A 19,937-nucleotide genomic window follows, 5' to 3' on the forward strand; every position below is an offset into this window, starting at 1 on the left:
AGAATTTTGGAAAACGCTGAATATGTTTTGGTTTATATTTAATTGAGTTTAAGTTTGAAATTTCGTGACTCCAATATAAAGATTCTTACATTTGGCATTTTCTAAAAACAAATGGAATAAAATAAAAGGAATTTTAATGCTATACGAATTACTCATTCCTTATTTAGGTGCCGAATTTCAGAAATGGTGAAAAATATGTTCAGTTATTTTTCATTGTTAGTTTAAATGCCGAGTTTCATCTTATTTACCTCAGGGATTCGCAAGATTCACTAAAGAAACACTATTTACGGTCCTAAGGATACATATTTCCAAAACTACTTCCTTATTACTTGCTTTCGTCCTTATCACTTGCTAACTACAGTATTATCGTCAGGCCCAGAATTAGGTACTCTCTTACATACAGCATAGAGTATTATTATTATTATTATTGATTATCTGAGAGTAAAATGCTGCACATGAGATTGCAGAAAGGGTATAAAAAACATAAGTGATCAACATGCGCTTATGGTGAGGGACTGAAGGGTTTACAAAGTGGGCACCAGTAAAGAGTTTGGGAACCCCTGTCCTGGAGGGTCCCAAAACTTAAACGTGGAAAACACATTGTCTTGTGTCATTCCCTACTTTATAGCAATAAAAAGAATAATCTATAAGAACGTTGTACTTCTGTTAAATTACCTCACTGACACGACTAAAAGAACACCGAAAGCTAACATGAAATTGAGGCTCCACACAACTAGACAAGCTTCACGCTTAGTTAACTAAATATAATTAAATATAATACCCAAATATCATTATGTATAAAGTGATACTGTAGAAAAAATCCTCTAACAATTATAAAAAGTAACAGAACTTGGGCAGATTAATGATAATAACTCAATTTCGAAATTAGTAGTATTAAAAGAACCATTCCAATTAATTTTATTGTAGTGTTACTGAAAACCGTAAATTGAATAATCGTCTACCTTTGCAACACGGGACAAAAGAAATCTTTGGCATTGAACATTTTTTTAGTTTCAAGAGTGATGTTTTAAATCGTGCATACCTCTTTTCATGACATGAATTGTGTGAAGACAAAATTTGTGGTTTGAGGCACGAAACTTTGAAAAAAGAAATTAAACTAAGGGATTGGAGACATAAGTGTTCCTTTATTTGACAGAGACAGAAATTGTGTTTGAAAGGTTTTCTCAGAATGACCTTTGTCTTTCCATTGTTTCATCATTTAGTTTTAGCTCTTGATTTATGTAATATTATGTTCAAGTGTATTTCCGCAAATGTGTCCTGAGTACAGTACGGTACAATGATGATCTCTGTCTCAATGTCTGACAGTTACCGCTTGTAGTTAAATTATTATAGTATTGAATCAAATCATGAATACAGTGCTTTGAATTTAGGCTACGAAGCATTCGAGTAATAGTACTGGTTAAAAGAAAGCAGAGCTGACCAACTTTGTCATTTACTCTCACAGAGCTCAAAGAGAGGAACACAATGCCAATTTATGTTTTGTAATCCGAATTTCAGAATTCAAGATAACGAAAGGAAAAATCAAACGAAATGTCATAATACATCAAGAAATTCGAATTGAGTTTGCTTTACTTTCGGTGATATCACGTAATTAAATGATACATTGAAATAATTACATTGAAAATGTTAGTACTTTAGGCAGAGAGATTCGCTCGAACAATCAGCTCGGCATCTTTCATTTTTCTTGTCTATTTATTTACCTGATGTTAATTTAATACCCTGGGCTAGCGTCTCTGCCTTTAACACTAGTGAGGATAATAATGACCAATTAATTAGCAAAGGGATTCTAAATGGTGTGTAATAGTTATACCTCAGTGCGACACCTTCAAATTCGAATTTTATCTAGCTCAGAATTTTGTCCAATTTTTGTCAATTTTTGTCCACCCATGAAAAAATTTTGTACCATTAAAATAAACGAGGAAGGGCCATTTCAACATTTGGGGCACTTCGATAACCTGTAGTGCCACATCTTCGAATTCGAATTTTAACTAAGTCAGAATTTTGTCCAATTTTTGTCTCTAGTGCCATTTCAAAACTTTTCCACTTGCATCACTTGTAGTGATAAAGTTCAAATTCTAATTTTAATTATTCAATAATTTAGTCCAGCTTTTGTTCATTTTTGCAACACCATGAAAAAATTTGTACCATTCAATTTAACAATGGAGGGCAATTACAAATAGTGGCCAGTTCGATCACTTGTAGTGCGATATCTTTTTATTCGAATTTTGACTAACTGACAAGTGAGATCTAAGTACATTTCTTTTACCACGAAGAACTTTGTACTATTCAAATAAACGACGGAGGGTCATTTCAAGATTTGGCCAATTTAATGTCCTGTAGTGCGACAATATTTAAATCCTAATTTTAATTAACTCATAATTTTGTACGATGCGTGTACGTTGTAGTAGAACCAAAAATAATTTTATAATATTTAAAAGAACGAATTAGGGACATTTTTAAATTTTAGCCAGATGGTTTATTTGTAGTGCAACATCTTTAAATTAAAGCTTTTAACAAGCTTACAATTCTGTCTAAATTTTGCACTTTCTTCTATCACCAGTAATATATTTTGTACAATTTAGATAAACATCAAGGGGTCATTTCAAAGTTTGGCCTATTCGAACACCTGTAGTGTGACATCTTCATAGCGATGTCAACCTGTTCGGCTCGGCTGGAGCCATCTCGGTTGCGATAAGCCATCGGCTTAGCTCAGGCGAAACATCGGCGGAATTGAGTCATCAGCTCGAACCGGCTCAGTTGCGACGAGTCACCGGCTCAGTTCGGCTCAGCTCAGGTGAGCCATCAGCTCTCTTTTTCTCGGATCGGCTCAGCCCATGTGAGGCATCGGCTCGGACCAGCTCTGTTTTGAGATTTGTTGGCTCGGATCAATTCTCCGTTCAGCTCGGTAGTGACTTAGCCGTGAGCCGAGCCGTTCGAGCCGCTGACTACACTATCATATTCGAATTTTATGTAGCTCAGAACTTAGTGAATTTTTACTATCAACATAACTTTTTTAAAATTCAAATAAACAAGGAAGAGTCATTTCAAATTTGGACAATTAGATCACTTGTAGTGTGACCATCTTCAATTTCCGAATTCAAAATGCTGAATTACCATTAACTTGGAATGCCACCAATTTGTATTAAAGAATTAAGAACAACAGCGTCCTCTACGACTTTTGCACCTTCAGAAAATGTTGATATTTTATTTTGTACCCTCCATTAATGATAAATTCCAAATTACAATTAACTTGGAACGCCACTATTTTATACTGAAGATTTAAGAACACCAGCGTCTTCTACGAGTTATGCACCCTCAGAAAATGTCGCTATTTCATTTTGTACTTTTACTGCTAATGATAAATTCCTAATTCCAAATGCCGAATTACTATTAACTTGTAACGCCACTATTTTCTACTGAAAAATTAAGAACATCAGGGTCTTGTAGGAGTTTTGCACCCACAGAAAATGTCGATATTTCATTTTGTAACCTCACAGTTAATGAGAAATTCCAAACTCAAAATGCCGAAATAACATTAACCTGGAAAGCCAACAACACATTTCGAAGAAATAAAAACATTAAAGTCTTCTACCGTTTTAGCATTTTCAGAAATTGTGGATAATGAGAAATTTAAAGTTCAAAATGCCGAATAATCATAATTTGGAATGCACCAATTCGTATTGCAGAACTAAGAACACTTCTACGTCATCTACGGGTGCACAAATCGTAGAAGACATTGGTGTTCTTTATTCTTTAATTCAAATTGGTGGCTTTCCAAGTTAATGGTAATTCGGCATTTTGAATTTTAATTTTCTCATTTACTGCGAGATTTCAAAATGAAATATAGACATCTTCGGAGGGCGCAAAACTTGTAGATGACACTGATATTGTTAATTCTTCGAAACGGGTTGGTGGCCACCCAGGTTAACGGTAATTCGACATTTTGAATTTTAAATTTCTTTGTAACTGTGAGCGTAAAAAATGAAATATTTATAATTTCTGAGAGTGCAAATCGTGCTCTACCTTCTTGCAGGTTAAAATTTAATTTTGCTTTTGTGGCAAAATTTGAATTTTGAATTTGGATTTTTCAATTGTTATTTTCGCAGTTTGGGTGACGGTACAAAATTTTTGAAAAAGGGTGCAAAACTAGGAGATGATGATGGTACTGTTAAATCTTAGAAATTAGCTAGTGGCTGAAATACAATTAACTTGGAACACCATTTTGAATTTCGAATTTCTCAGTAATGGTGAGGGTACAAAATGTTTCAATCAAGGTTCAAAACGGTGCCAAATCGGTGCAAAATGATGAGATATAAAAGAATGAATTTTGGGATGGTGACGTTCCAAGTTAATGCACCTACTAATACTGATGTACACAAAACGATGGTTAATTAAAAGTTCTAATTACACCCTAGTTACATTTCGCTTGTTTTAGTTTGACCACCAACCACCGCAAACTTGATCCATACCCCACCTTTATGCAGTTATTCAAGGACTTATAGTTACATATTGTGTTGATTTTTGGTTTGGTTTGTTTTAGTTTAAGGTCCCACGATTATGGTACGGCGTCTAAAGGTGATATGGAGCTAATGATTATAATGGAATCAGAACCACTTCGGTCATTTAACTGTACTCCCACTCCGGAATCGAATTCCGGACCATGCGCACCGAAGTCAAGCGTGCTAGCCACTAGACTAAATGGAGTCCTCACATTGTGTTGATTTAAATCATTGAGTCAGTTTTGTCAAATTCGAAGATCAAATACTAGCGTGTCTGTGCTCCAAAAGCAGTGGATTTGAACTATTTTTAGGCCAAATATATACAGTAGAAATGAATTATTTGCCAACTAATGACTGGTACTAATGAAATGATTTTTAACATGAACTAGAAAATGAGGTGGACATATTGTAAGAAATTATGATCGTGAACAAAAACATTTCTAGAGGATACCACGAGATAAAAACAGCCTAGAAAACGTCCTTGTACAAGAAGGTTTGACGAAATCAAGCACAACTGGGGAGTAACCTGAAAAAGAATTGGTCATGGTAGATAGTTGTAGTGAAGACTTGGAAGGATCCTCATCCAGCAGTGGGTTGATAATTATTGATTATAATTATGGTCAAGATTTTATTATACTAAACCTATTCATAATTTCCGGTTCCTTAAGTAAGACCTAAAGTACTGTTTTTCAAACTATACTAAGTAGTTACAAAGTAATAGGATGCTTTTAGACTTAACATTATTACACCAGTAGAAAGAGTATATTATATTAAAAAAGTATTGTTAACTCAATCTCGACCAAAAAGTGATTTAGCATAGTCTATCCTTAAAGTCCATACATACACAAACGCACACACACACACACACTTATATATATATATATATATATATATATATATATATATATATTTACATCAGCTAATGCTTCTGGCAACAAATACTATTCGAAGCTTTCTTGCACCCACTGGAAAACGTGAAGTATATTAATATTTATTTGCATATATTGTTATTGTAGACTGTTCCCATAATGCCCACCGACTTCGATTTTACAAAATTTGAGAAATAAATTTCACTTTTTATTTAGTGGTCAATTTGAAGGCATTTTGTTATACTACCATTAAGAAACCCATATACATCATATTACGAATCAATCATTATGGAACAATCTTATGTGTGACACGCAGCAGTGGTACCAATCTTTGAAAGTTTCATTTACAACTTTTTTCTTTTTTCTTTTTTAACTGATTTTGTGAGTAATGGTGCATTCAGTATAAAGGTACAACAAGATATTCTCTTTCTCTCTCTCTGTCCCTGTGTGTGTGTGTGTGTGTGTGTGTGTGTGTGTGTGTGTTTGTTTGTTTGTTTCTAGTTTCCGGCGTAAGCGTGTGGATACTACCAGGTATACTTTCGTGTGTACAAATGCTAGTGTGTGTGTGTGTGTGGCGCGGGTATATGAACTATTAATTGGGATCGCGTAGTGGAACTTATCAATATTAGTACGTACATACAAACGGCTGTTACTTCACACGATAACTTTGGACGAATGCGAATTTTTAAATTCTGCTTTTTGCAATAAATAAGTAGAGTGATTCCTCTCGAGGGAGTTCCCCTAAATGGTAGCCCCTACCATGTCCAATTAAATCACAAATTGCCGCAATCGTTTGTACATTGTTTGTACAGAAATGTACAGGCCAAATTTTCGTTTGTACACTATTAGGGGCGCCGCCAGAACGAAAACAAATTGGGGCTGTTTAACTGGTACCCCCCACCAACATGTTCTATTCAATCACTAATTATCGCAATCGTTTGTACTTCGTTTGTACAGAAATGTGCACGCGAAATTTTCGTTTGTACATAATTAAGGGCGCCGCCAGAACAGAAAAAATGGGGGCTGTCTAAGTTGTAGCTCCCCCCAAAACCAATTCAATCACAAGTTGTCGCATTCGTTTGTGCATCGTTTGTACAGAAATGTGCAGGCGAAATGTTTGTTTGAACAAACTTAGGGGCGTCGCCAGAACGAAAACAAAGTGGGGAGCTGTCTGAGTGGTAGCTCCCCCCACGATGTCCAATTGAATCACAAAGAATCGCAATCGTTTGTACATTGTTTGTACAGAATTGTGCAGGCCAAATTTTCGTTTGTACACTATTAGGGGCGACGCCAGAACGAAAACAAATTGGGGGCTGTCTAGCTGGTAGCCCCCCCCCCCCCACCATGTCCTATTCAATCACAAATTATAGCAATCGTTTGTACATCGTTTGTACAGAAACGTGCAGGAGAAATTTTTGTTTGTACACAATTAGGGGCGCCGCCAGAACAGAAAAAAATGGGGGCTAAGTGGTAGCCCCCCCACCATGTCCAATTGAATCACAAATTGTCGCAATAGTTTGTACTTCATTTGTACAGAAATGTGCAGGCGAAATGTATGTTCGCACGCAATTAGGGGCGCCGCCAGAACGAAAAAAAATGGGGGCTGTCTAAGTGGTAGCCCCCGACCATCCTATTCAATCACAAATTGTCGCAATCGTTTGTACTTCGTTTGTACAGAAATGTGCACGCGAAATTTTCGTTTGTACATATTTAATGGCGCCGCCAGAACAGAAAAAAATGGGGGCTGTCTAAGTGGTAGCCCCCCCACCGTGTCCAATTCAATCACAAGTTGTCACATTCGTTTGTGCATCGTTTGTACAGAAATGTGCAGGCGAAATGTTTGTTTGAACAAACTTAGGGGCGCCGCCAGAACGAAAACAAAGTGGGGGCTGTCTAAGTGGTAGCCCCCCCCCATCATGTCCAATTGAATCACAAATTGTCACAATCGTTTGTACTTCGTTTGTACAGAAATGTGCAGGCAAAATGTATGTTCGTACACAATTAGGGGCGCCGCTAGAACGAAAACAATGTGGGGGACTGTCTAACTGGTAGCCCCCCACCAACATGTTCTATTCTATCACAAATTATCGCAATCGTTTCTACTTCGTGTGTACAGAAATGTGCAGGCAAAAGTTTCGTTTGTACACAATTATGGGCGCCGACAGAACAGAAAAAAGGGGGCTGTCTAAGTGGTAGCCCCCCCACCATGTCCAATTCAATCGCAAATTATCGCAATCGTTTGTACTTCGTTTGTACAGAAACGGGCAGGCGAAATGTTTGTTTGTTCACAATTAGGGGCGCCGCCAGAACGAAAACTAAGTGGGGTGCTTTCTAAGTAATACCTCCCCACCATGTCCAATTGAATCACAAATTGTCGGAATCGTTTGTACTTCGTTTGTACAGAAACGAGCAGGCGAAATGTTTGTTTGTACACAATTAGGGGCGCCGCCAGAACGAAAACTAAGTGGGGCTGTCTAAGTGGTAGCCCCGACTATGTCCAATTCAATCACAAATTGTCGCAATCGTTTGTACGTCGTTTTTACAGAAATGTTCAGGCAAAATTTTCGTTTGTACACAATTAGGGGCGCCGCCAGAACGAAAACAAACTGGGGGCTCTCTAACTGGTAGCTTCCCACCAACATGTCCAATTGAATCACAAATTTTCGTAATCGTTTGTACATCGTTTGTACAGAAATATGCATGCGTAATTTTCGTTTGTACACAATTAATGGCGCCGCCAGAACTTAAGCAAAGTGGGGCTGTCTAAATGGTAGCCCCCACCATATCCAATTCAATCACAAATTATATCAATCGCTTGTACATCATTTGCACAGAAATGTGCAGGCGAAATTTTCGTTTGTACTCTATTAGGGGCGCCGCCAGAACGAAAACAATGTGAGGGTTTGTATAAATGGTAGAAGCATTAAAAAATGTGTCACATTTATGGAGTATTTTTCTAACAGGACTTTGTTCACAGTATTGTGTGGTTTGGTTTGTTCACACTATCGTGTGATTCACTATATTGATCTTATCCTAACGATGATGGAATTAAATGTTTTTTTTTGTTTTTTTATATTTATATTTATACTTACAATCATTATTGCTGAGTTAGTTTTTCACTCCTCGGCTCTTATTATTAAACTTATTCATTATTTCTTACGTGAACTGAAGCCTTATGAGAAAAATGTATTTTTTTCTTTCTATCTTGCGCAGAAACCGTTATTCTCATCTCGTACAGGAAATTGATAAGTGGAAGATATAACAAATCCACAAAGTAGACTGTTAAAGGGAAAATTATAACACAGTATTTTGTTTTATATGATCATCTTCATTAAACTCATTTTGCAGAAACTATAGAATGCATGGTGAAGTATTTTGGTGCATTCAGCATTCTGATTTACGAGTAGAGTTGCTAACTGGCCGGTATTTGCTGTAATTTTGATTAAGGCCGGTGACCGGTACAAACTTCTTATTAGACCCCTTCTGACCGGTATTTTGGAATCTGCAATCCAGAATATAACATTGAACATCAAAATTTTTCAACAGTGCCTTTACAAACACAAATTTCCGTTGTATTATACATTATCGATATTTTTTTAACGTATGGCAGTTTTTTTTATTTATTTAACATAACAAATTTGATAACACTTATATTTTATTGTAAAAGAATTTTATACATTTACTGAGAGTAGAAAATGACTTTTAAAAGCAATTTCCTTTGTTTTGAAGTGAAGTTTATAGAATAAATTTCATTTTATGAATCAACTATTGTTACATAAAGATTAATATCCAGTATTATTCATCTGTTTCGATAATTTTAAACAAGTGGCAATTGCTGGTAAATATAATAACGATCAATACAGTCTTCAGTTTCTCATTTGTACAGAGAATTTTGAGGGTGTGCCGGTAATTTTGTTTTCCTGAGTTGGCAACCTATTTACGAGGTTTTGTTTCAACTCTGCTACGTAGTGGCTCCGTACTGACACTCCGCATGCAAATAAGTATGTAAGGCTACCAAACGCCCCGGTTTCTTAAAATTTGTCCCGGTGTGCAGAAATTTTCCTTCTTGTCCTGTTTTTTTCATTATTATTATGATTATTAATTACATATCAAAATTTCTGAAAAGATAATAAAATCGACTTATTCCTTTTGCTTTCAATTCCGACAATACTATAGGAACAATTTCATTCTAATCTTTATTATTATTGCAATCGCTGCTTCCCCGGATATAACATGCGATGTTTAAATCCTCCTAAGTAGCACTCTTATCACTAAAAGTAAGAATGTATACCCCGAGGTGGCAACAAATTCTTGTGACGTTGCAGACCAGCCCCGAAAACACATTTTTTTTCTGCTTCAGAAAAACAATTATGCAAATTGCTTTCTTTTAGTTCGCATTTTAGGTTAACAACAATAAATTAGCCTATTGAAATTTTGAAACAACTTCATAAATCTGGATATTTTTCTTTATAGACATGTAGAGCATGTAAAGGTGGTATGCGTAATAATATTGAAAATATAATTTTTGCCTAAATATTGTATGTTCACTGATTGCGTTTATATTGTATAACAGCTTCTAGCTTCTATAATAATTTTTAGCACTGTTGATTAAGTATGGACAGTTGCGTATTTACGATTTTGTTTCGGGAGGGGCTTTGCTAACTTCCGGGGGTGCTTTGCCTGAAAATACGAAAATTCTGCAAGATATTTCATATACTTTACTATAGTAAGTAAGATTTCGGTGGGAGGCTTGAGCCCGGAAGCCCTCCCCCTAAATACGCCACTGAGTATGGACTATATTAATACATTATTTTAAGTTGTATAACTAGTGCGATACTGTAGTAAAATTCGAAAGATAAAATTAATACAAAATGCAATATTTATTACTAATTTGTAAGATGTCCCGTTTTTTCTGTTTTCAAAAAGTATGGTAGCCTTAAAGTATGCTAAACCATACAAAACAAATTGTACTGTAAATAGTACCCCTCTGATAGTGCTCTCAAACGGGTCGGGTTGTCGGGTCGGGTCAGTCGGGTTAGCTCGTGTCGGGTCACTCGGGTCGGGTCGTCACATTCTTCACTTATTTTCTATACGGAATACTATAAAGAGCTTTGTTGTGGAATTCAATTCGAAGTTGGTGAATGAATGATAAATGTGACTAATTGAAGGTGAAATAGTAATAAAATTTTAATTTTACCCTATATTAACTAATTGGTATTGTAATTGTAATTAATATTACTACTGACTTTTTTCCTTTCTGCGTTTCTATGTCAAGTTAAATGTCACATTAAGTGAAATTGAAAGGAAATATCTAGTTAACGTCCCACGTTATGCACCAACGCTAAGAGAGACAGTGATGATGAGAAATAATTGAAGTGGTTGAATGAAGAAAGTGGGAGGAAATGGGAGAACACCGAGAAAACCCATGCACATGGGGTTTGTCCACCAGAAAACTTACTTGGTACGAGCTGGAATCAATACCCATGGACCTTCGGATCAAACATCTGCCTTTGGGCAGGACACATTATTATTATTATTATTATTATTATTATTATTATTATTATTATTATTATTATTATTATTATTATTATTATTATTATTATTATTATAACTTTAAGAGTGCCCAAGAAAGTTCCGCCGCCTTTTCACCAACACCTTCGAACATTGGTATGTAACCTAAGACGTACCTGGAATATCAAAAATCGTCTCCATCAGCCTCGACGACCTTCTGAAAACGTTCTGGAAGGCCATGGATTCCATCGCAGTCGAACTTGGTGGGACGTGAAGTGAAGAAGATATCAAGTGCATATTGAACCTCTACTAGCTGTTTGAATTGGCGTTCTCTAAGGTGATTGTCCAAGGAATGGAACAGGTGGTAATCGGACGGTACAATGTCCGTGGAGTATGGCGGATCCAATAGTGTTTTCCATCCAAGGCGTAGAATGATGTACTGGGTCATTTTAGCCACGTGGGGCTTAGCGTTGCCTTGTAACAAGAGGACCCCTTTGCGATTCAGAACTGCTGGATCCAGACAGTACACAGTGACAGTACACAGTTGCATTGATGATCTGACCAGCTGGTAGCAGTTCCCGATGGACGATACCTCGAGCAGTCCACAAAATGCACAGGAGAACCTTATTCTGGCGTGGTGCTGGCTTGGGCTGTTTTTGAACCGGTTCATGGGATGCTAACCAACAATGACGGCGCCGTGGAGCTTCGTACAGGACCCACTTCCCATCACATGTCAACACCCTGTTCAGAAATTGCTCCTTCCTCAGACGAGACACCAAAGAAACACAGGTGTCTGCTCGCGTTGCTTTCTGGCTCCAAGTCAAATCATGTAGGACCTCTGAACCCAACTTGCAGTGCTTCCCAAGTTGATGGTGGTGGTGCAGAATGGTTTCTCCACTTACACTGAAAGGTAGTACCAGTTCCTCACATGTCTGTCTTCGTCTCAATTGCTGCCCGAAGATCTTTATTTTGAACATCTGTTTGTCTTCCGGCACGTGGTGCGTCTTCGAGTGTTTCTTCACCGTCCTTAAACCGTCCTACCGGTGCATTCTCCGCGTGGTCACGACACCGTCACCAAAGGCCTGTCATATCTTCCGCCCCGCAGAAGCAATTTCAACTCGCACAGCAAACAAGCCCTTATGACGCTCTGTGAAGGCCCCATGTTCACTCAGTCCTTACGCACGTTCACGGTGCATCTGAACAGCCACAACCAAGTAGTATGTTGGATATACTCACTAGTGTTGCTCACGAGACCTGGTTTGGGGCATTCTCGTTTCGAAAATGTGTCGTGAAGGTAGTCTCGTCTGGAAAAGTGCATATGTTTCTATTGAAAGAGCTCTGTCTCATCTCGTACCCTTTCATGAAAATTCTGTCTCGTCTCGTCTCGTCTCGTCCAACAACTGACCTTCACCTTATATCCATTCGCATTCAACTCACGGTGTGAGGGCCAATTGAACACAGACCTCCACAAAGAGACAGAACTTTCTTGGTCACCTTCAGATTATTATTATTATTATTGCTGGAGTAGTGATTTGACTTTCTCCGCAATAAAATACTTGCTAATTTTATATAACGTTGCAAATATCGTCTAGATAAATTAATCAAGAAAAAATAAAAGGTAATTCCCTACAGAATGATATTTCAGTGCAATTAGTTCCTTATGATTCTATCAGACAGCAACGCTGTTTTTAAATAGAAAAATCGGAATGTTAACGTGATGAAATTGTTGTTTGTTACACAGCAAAAAATATTAAAAGAAGTTCTATATACATTCCTTACTAGAAAATAATGTTGTCTTCAGAACTTTTATTCTTTTAGCCTTCAGAACTTGTCTTCAGAACTCAGTCAAATTTTATTTTGACTTTTGAACTTGATTGCCTAAATTTTAACCTTGGAAATTTGGATGTGGAGTAAAATAAAGAAGGTTAGCAGGGTAGAGAGGAAAACGAATAAGGAAATGCTGAAAAAATGCAAGAGACGAGAGCAATATTAGACGATATAAGGAAGCGAAAAATGGACGGATCACAAGTTTTGATCTTGCTAAGGGATTGCATTCTGAGGGATGTAGTAAAGGGGGTGATATCAGGAGAGCGAGAGTGTGTAAGAAGGTTGGAATTGATAGATTGTAATAAGGAGGGTGGTACTTTATGTTGGGTTGCGAGGCAGATATTAGCGGGAAATCGCAAAAATGGAAGCTTCTTACCTAATTCACGGAAACTGGCCTGTTTATTAATGGGAGAACACTGAGGAGGAGGAGGAGGATAATTATACTACAAGTAAAAAAAGCCGAAACAATGATTTATGCATAAGAATTGGTCAGCATTTTTTTTCTGGTGGCAGTTTTGTAAAGTTCTAGCTCTCTCAAACTGGTTAGATTGTAAGTTCAAGTCACTCGGGTCGGTTGTCGGGTTAACTCACCTCGGGTTGGTTCACTCGGTCACTTTGGGTCGGGCCAATCGGGTCAGCTCGGGTCGGGTTGTCGGGTCGGGTCAGTCAATTTAGGTCACGGGTGGGGTCGGGTCGGTCTTCAACACATATAATTTCCACGAAAATTACAATATACCACGGTTTATACCTCATTGGACTTCCAATAAAACGTTTTCAATGATGTGTACACCATGTCACCATTTTTGTATGAGGGAATGTCTAGAGGGATTTTGTGGGAATTTGATGGAGTGTAGATTCCTGTGTGTGTGTGTGTGTGTGTGTGTGTGTGTGTGTGTGTGTGTGTGTGTGTGTGATACCTTACAGGATACAAGATGTCGAGGAAGTGTGTAAATAAACCGGACAATTTCTGTTATGTATGTGGGGAGCTGATATTTAAATCACAACGTCGATGTTTTACTCCACTTGTGAGGAAGTGTTATCAGTTATATTTTGGTTGCTGTGTAGGAGACCAGGATAAGAACTGGGTTCCTCACTACATTTGTTGTACTTGCGTGAAACGTCTGACTGGGTGGGCAAATGGTGGACGAAACATGAACTTCGCAGTACCGATGATCTGGAGGGAACCAAAAGATCATTCTTCAGACTGCTACTTTTGTATGACACAGATAAAAGAAATAAGCAGTAAATCTAACCACACAGTACAGTACCCTAATTTGCATAAGCAATTAGGCCAGTTCCACACAGTGCAGAATTACCTGTACCGGTACCTCCTCCTCATCTTACGGTAAATGAGGATTACGTACTTGAGGCAACTATTGAAGTTCCAAATGAAGATGATGATCCTACTTATGTAGGAAGCACATCTACATTGGATTCCCATCTGATAACTCCGGGTGAACTAAATGACCTCATACTGGATTTAAAACTCTCCAATACACAGACAGAACTTCTTGATTCTAAACTTAAGGCTGGAATCTGCTCCATCGTGACACTAAAGTGTGTATTTTTCGAAACCTTCATACAGAGTTTCAAAACTACTATTCTCAAGAAAATGATTTAGTGTATTGTAATAATGTCTGTGCTGTGATGGATAGACTTGGACATGCACATATAAGTACAGAGTGGAGATTGCTTATTGACTCTTTGAAAACTAGTTTTAAGGCTGTCCTTTTGCACAATAGCAACAAATTTCCTTCAGTGCCTTTGGCTTATGCAACTAATATGAAGGAAACCTATGAAAACATCGAAATAGTGTTAGAAAAAATTCAGTATGAGAAATACAAGTGGACCGTTTGCTGTGATTTACAAGTCATTTCTTTGTTAATGGGTTTGCAGCTTGGTTATACGAAATATTGTTGTTTCCTCTGCGAATGGGACAGCAGGAACAAAGCGGAACATTACATCAAGAAGGAATGGCCAACGCATGTATTAACTCCTGGACAGAAGAATGCTGTTTATTCCTCACTGGTGAGCCCTGATTATATAATTCTACCTCCACTTCACATAAAGTTGGGGCTCTTCAAAAACTTTGTTAGGACAATGGACAAAAGTAATGCAGGATCTTGTTACCTCAAGGAAAAAATTCCTCGGGTTAGTGACGCTAGGGATTTTTGTAGACCCTCAAATAAGATGTTTGATTCGTGACCAAAAATTTGAGGATCTCTTAACTCTGGTTGAGAAAGCAGCTTGGTGTCCATTTAAATGTTTAACAGAGATTTTTTTAGGAAACAAGAAAGCCCCAAATTACCGTGAAATTGTGAGTGATTTCCGGCAATCATTCAATGAAATGGGTTGCAACATGTCCCTTAAAGTTCACTTTCTAGACTACCACCTGCATTTCTTTCCTGAAAAGCTTGGTGCTGTTAGTGATGAGTATGGGGAACATTTTTATCAGGACATTTCCTCCATGGAGAAGAGGTACCAGTGACAGTGTAGTTCAAAAATGCTAGCTGATTACTGTTGGACACTTAAGAGATGTTCCAGAAACCAAACACAGAAGAAGGTCGACAACTAAAACATATTAGTTGAGGTAAGTAAGTGTCCATTTATTAAGAAGATACCACTCACTTCTTTTGTATTATTTATTAAGTAGATATAAAATGGTGACACGGTGTATACATCATTGAAAATATGTTTTATTTCAAATCCAATAAGATATAAACCGTGCTTATATTGTAATTTTCGTGGAAGTTATATGTGATTTTATCTGCACTAATGAATATTGTAAAATGAACAGTACACATAGCATATTTTTTATATAAATATGTTTATTTTTCTAGATAGAATAATGCTATTCTTATGAAACTTAGAGGGCTTACTAAATATAAATCAGGCTAACATACAATATAATTTGTGCGTTTATATACCTAAGGTACCCAAGCTACAAGTATGAAAATGGTTTTAAAAAAAGAAAAAAAGAAAAAGAACAGAAATTTGAGGGGAAATTTTCCGAAAACACCTCTGTCACGGGAAAACTGAGGGTGATGGAGAAAAACTGATTGCAGATTCGAATTCTACGTGAAACGTTCTATTAGAATCAGACATTTTCTTCCGTGTGCCAGAGAAACAGAATTTTTTTTCAACTAGTGCAATAGGAACCATTTTCAAACTCATCAACCGTTATCCAAACCGGTTAATGTTGATCGCGGATATTAAAAATACTCACATCCGTATATTATTTAATACAAACGAAAATTTTACCTGCACATTTCTGCACAAACGATGTATAAACGATCGCGACAATTTGTGGTTCAATCGAACAAAACTGGTGGGGCTAGCACTTAGACAACTCCCCTTTTTTTTCGTTCTGTCCACGCATCTGATAGCTTAGAAAAAAATTTCGCCTGCGCATTACTGCTCAAACGATGTGCAAACAATTGAGATGATTTTCTTTTGAATGGGACGTAGGGGGTGCTACCAATTAGGTAGCCTATACTTTGTTATCGTTTTGGCGCGCCCGCAATTGTGTACAAACGAAAATTTCGCCTGCAAATTTCTGTACAAAACCGTAACAAACAAGTGCGACAGTTTGTGGTTGAATTCGACATGGTGGGAGGCCTATCAATTAGAGAGCCCATAGTTTGTTATCGTTTTGGCGGGGCCACATTTATGTGCAAACGAAAATTTCAGCTGCACATTTATGTACAAAGGCGTACAAACAAGTGCGACAGTTTGTGGTTGAATTGAACACGGTGGGAGGGCTAACATTTAGACAGCCCCCCACTTTGTTTTCGTTCTGGCGCCGCCCCTAATTGTGTACAAACGAAAATCTCGCCTGCACATTTCTTTATAACTATATTCAAACGATTGCGACAATTTGTGATTCAATTGCACATGGTGGGAGGGCTACCATTTAGACAGACCCCCCCATTTGTTTTCGTTCTGAGGTCGCCCCTAATTGTGTACAAACGAAAATTTTGCCTGCATATTTCTGTACAAACGATGTACAAACGATTGCGACAATTTGTAATTGAATTGAACATGGTGATTGGGCTATCACTTAGAAAGCCCCCCACTTTGTTTTCGCCCTGGCGGCGCCCCTAATTATGTACAAACGAAAATTTTGCATGCACATTTCTGTACAAACGATGTAGAAACGATTGCGACAATTTGTGACTGAATTGGACATGGTGGGGGGCTATCACTTAAACAGCCCCCACTTTGTTTTCGTTCTGGCGGCGCCCTTAATTATGTACAAACAATAATTTAGCCTGCGCATTTCTGTACAAACGATATAGAAACGATTGTGACAATTTGTGATTGAATTGGACATGGTGGGGGGCTACCACTTAGACAGCCCCCCCTTTGTATTCGTTCTGAGCTCGCCCCTAATTGTATACAAACGAAAATTTTTGCCTGCATATTTCTGTACAAACGATGTACAAACGATTGCGACAATTTGTGATTGAATTGAACATGGTGATTGGGCTATCACTTAGAAAGCCCCCCACTTTGTTTTCGCCCTGGCGGCGCCCCTAATAGTGTACAATCGAAAATATGGCCTGCACATTTCTGTACAAACAATGTACAAACGATTGCGATACTTTGTGATTCAATTGGACATCGTGTGGGGAGCTACCACTCAGACAGCTCCCCACTTTGTTTTCGTTCTGGCGGCGCCCCTAAGTTTGTTCAAACAAACATTTCGCCTGCACATTTCTGTACAAACGATGCACAAACGAATGCGACAACTTGTGATTGAATTGGACATGGTGGGGGGCTACCACTTAGACAGCCCCCATTTTTTTCTGTTCTGGCGGCGCCCTTAATTATGTACAAACGAAAATTTCGCGTGCACATTTCTGTACAAACGAAGTACAAACTATTGCGACAATTTGTGATTGAATAGGACATGGTCGGGGGCTACCACTTAGACAGCCCCCAATTTTTTTCGTTCTGGCGGCGCCCCTAATTGCGTGCGAACATACATTTCGCCTGCACATTTCTGTACAAACGAAGTACAAACTATTGCGACAATTTGTGCTTGAATAGGACATGGTCGGGGGCTACCACTTAGCCCCCATTTTTTCTGTTCTGGCGGCGCCCCTAATTGTGTACAAACGAAAATTTCGCCTGCACATTTCTGTACAAACGAAGTACACACGATTGCGACAATTTGTGATTCAACTGGACATGGTGGGAGGGGCTACCATTTGGACAGCCCCCACTTTGGTTTCGTTCTGACGGCGCCCCTGATTGTGTACAAACGAAAATTTCGCCTTCACATTTCTGTAGAAACGATGTACAAATGATTGCGACAATTTGTGCTTGAATAGGACTTGTTGGTGGGGGGCTACCATTTAGACAGCCCCCACTTTGTTTTCGTTCTGACGGCGCCCCTAATTGTGTACAAACGAAAATTTCGCCTTCACATTTCTGTAGAGACGATGTACAAATGATTGCGACAATTTGTGCTTGAATAGGGCATGTTGTTGGGGGGCTACCATTTAGACAGCCCCCACTTTGTTTTCGTTCTGACGGCGCCCTTAATTGTGTACAAACGAAAATTTCGCCTGCACATTTGTGTGCAAACGATTGAGACCATTTCCGATTGAGTCTGATAAGGGGGGGGGCTGTTTAAATGGACGTCTCCTTTTCACCTCTACTGTAATTAAATTCTTCCTCGAGAAAATCTGTAATCAACACTGTCAGTAGCTACGTCCTCGACTAATATACCTTAACAAGTACAGCTTTATTTTCGTATATTTTTCAACAGTTATCCAATTTAAAACTATCGCAAACAAGAGTATGTAGTCAACTTCTTAAATACTTCGCTCGCCGAAACCCGTTCAGCGCGTGCAACAAGCAAAAACAACATGTTTGGCGTCTCACAAATGGAAAAGGGGGAAAAAAGAGAAGGAAAAGCAGCACGGCAGTGCCTTATCGCAGTCAGAGCTGACAACATAGTTTCGGTCGTCACTAACGCGAATAGACCTACTAGCGGTGTACAAGAGTTATACAGTTACAATATACGTCGTGCCACAGTAGCGCTACAGGCGGAATGTGCACGAACTACAAATGAATATGTTCCCTTACAAGCATCAGTCACTGTTGCACCCTCTTTACATTCTACACATCCTTTTTTTCTCCCACTTTTTGACCTTGACAAGCAGAAGTACCAGGCTTTCCGAGTTCACAACCATAAACTGTTTGTGTACAGAGTACGTTTTCAGTTCTTCGAATGACTGTGCGCGCGAAGAACAAGGGTGATGATCGGGCTACCGTATACGGAAGTCAGTAACACCCGGTTGCAATAATAAATGTGAAATACAAATATAGAGCCTTGACAATGCCGTGAGGATGAATATATATATATATATATATATATATATATACACTTATAGTACTTAAAGTAAGACGCGGACTATAGGAAACATCGGACTTTGAATGTAACTTCTTTGGTGATCCAACCCGAGACCGCAGATAGCAAACATGTGTGCCGTAGCTCCAACCACAAAGTTAAAGAAGTTCCTGTTTTAAAGTGTCAATTAAACACTGATATGTGAAACGGTAATAAAGCATTTGGTGAATTTGAAACAAAATATAATGTAGTAATTATTTACTCTATTTGTTGCGATAAAGAACGTTATATTCTGTTTTCAGAATGACAGTCAAAGCAGCATGTATTAGATAATAAATGAGAAATTGTAAATTTAAATTTCGGCGCGATTAAATACATTCATAATCCTGTGTGTTGCGTTATCCGTTAGGAGGTATTGAACAATTTCGATTCAAAGGAAGGAAATAAACTACTGTATAGTACTGGAGTTAATTTAATAGAGTTTACTTGTATAGGCAGCACGGACGCTATTTGACACAAGGTCTATTGCTGAAAGTGAAATATGGGTTACTGTTATTGCTTTATCCCAGGTATGTTATACTCACTGATGATTGAAGCTGGAACACATAATTGGAATTCATTAGCGCTAGCAAATTAGCTACGAAGAGGCACATCACACCATAATTCTAAGTGAAGGATGAAGTCAAAAAATAAGAAGCGGAGACGACAGACTGTACGATAATAATACTTTCACAATTTTAATTTCACACTATTTATTTCAAGACTTTCGAGACGAGACCGAGACCGAGATCGGACAAGCATCTGTTGACCGAGGCGAGACCGAGACCGAGACGACGATTTTTGACTCGC

Source organism: Thermobia domestica, chromosome 4 (genome assembly GCF_964235325.1).
Source record: "Thermobia domestica chromosome 4, izTheDome1.hap1.1, whole genome shotgun sequence".
NCBI lineage: Eukaryota > Metazoa > Arthropoda > Insecta > Zygentoma > Lepismatidae > Thermobia > Thermobia domestica.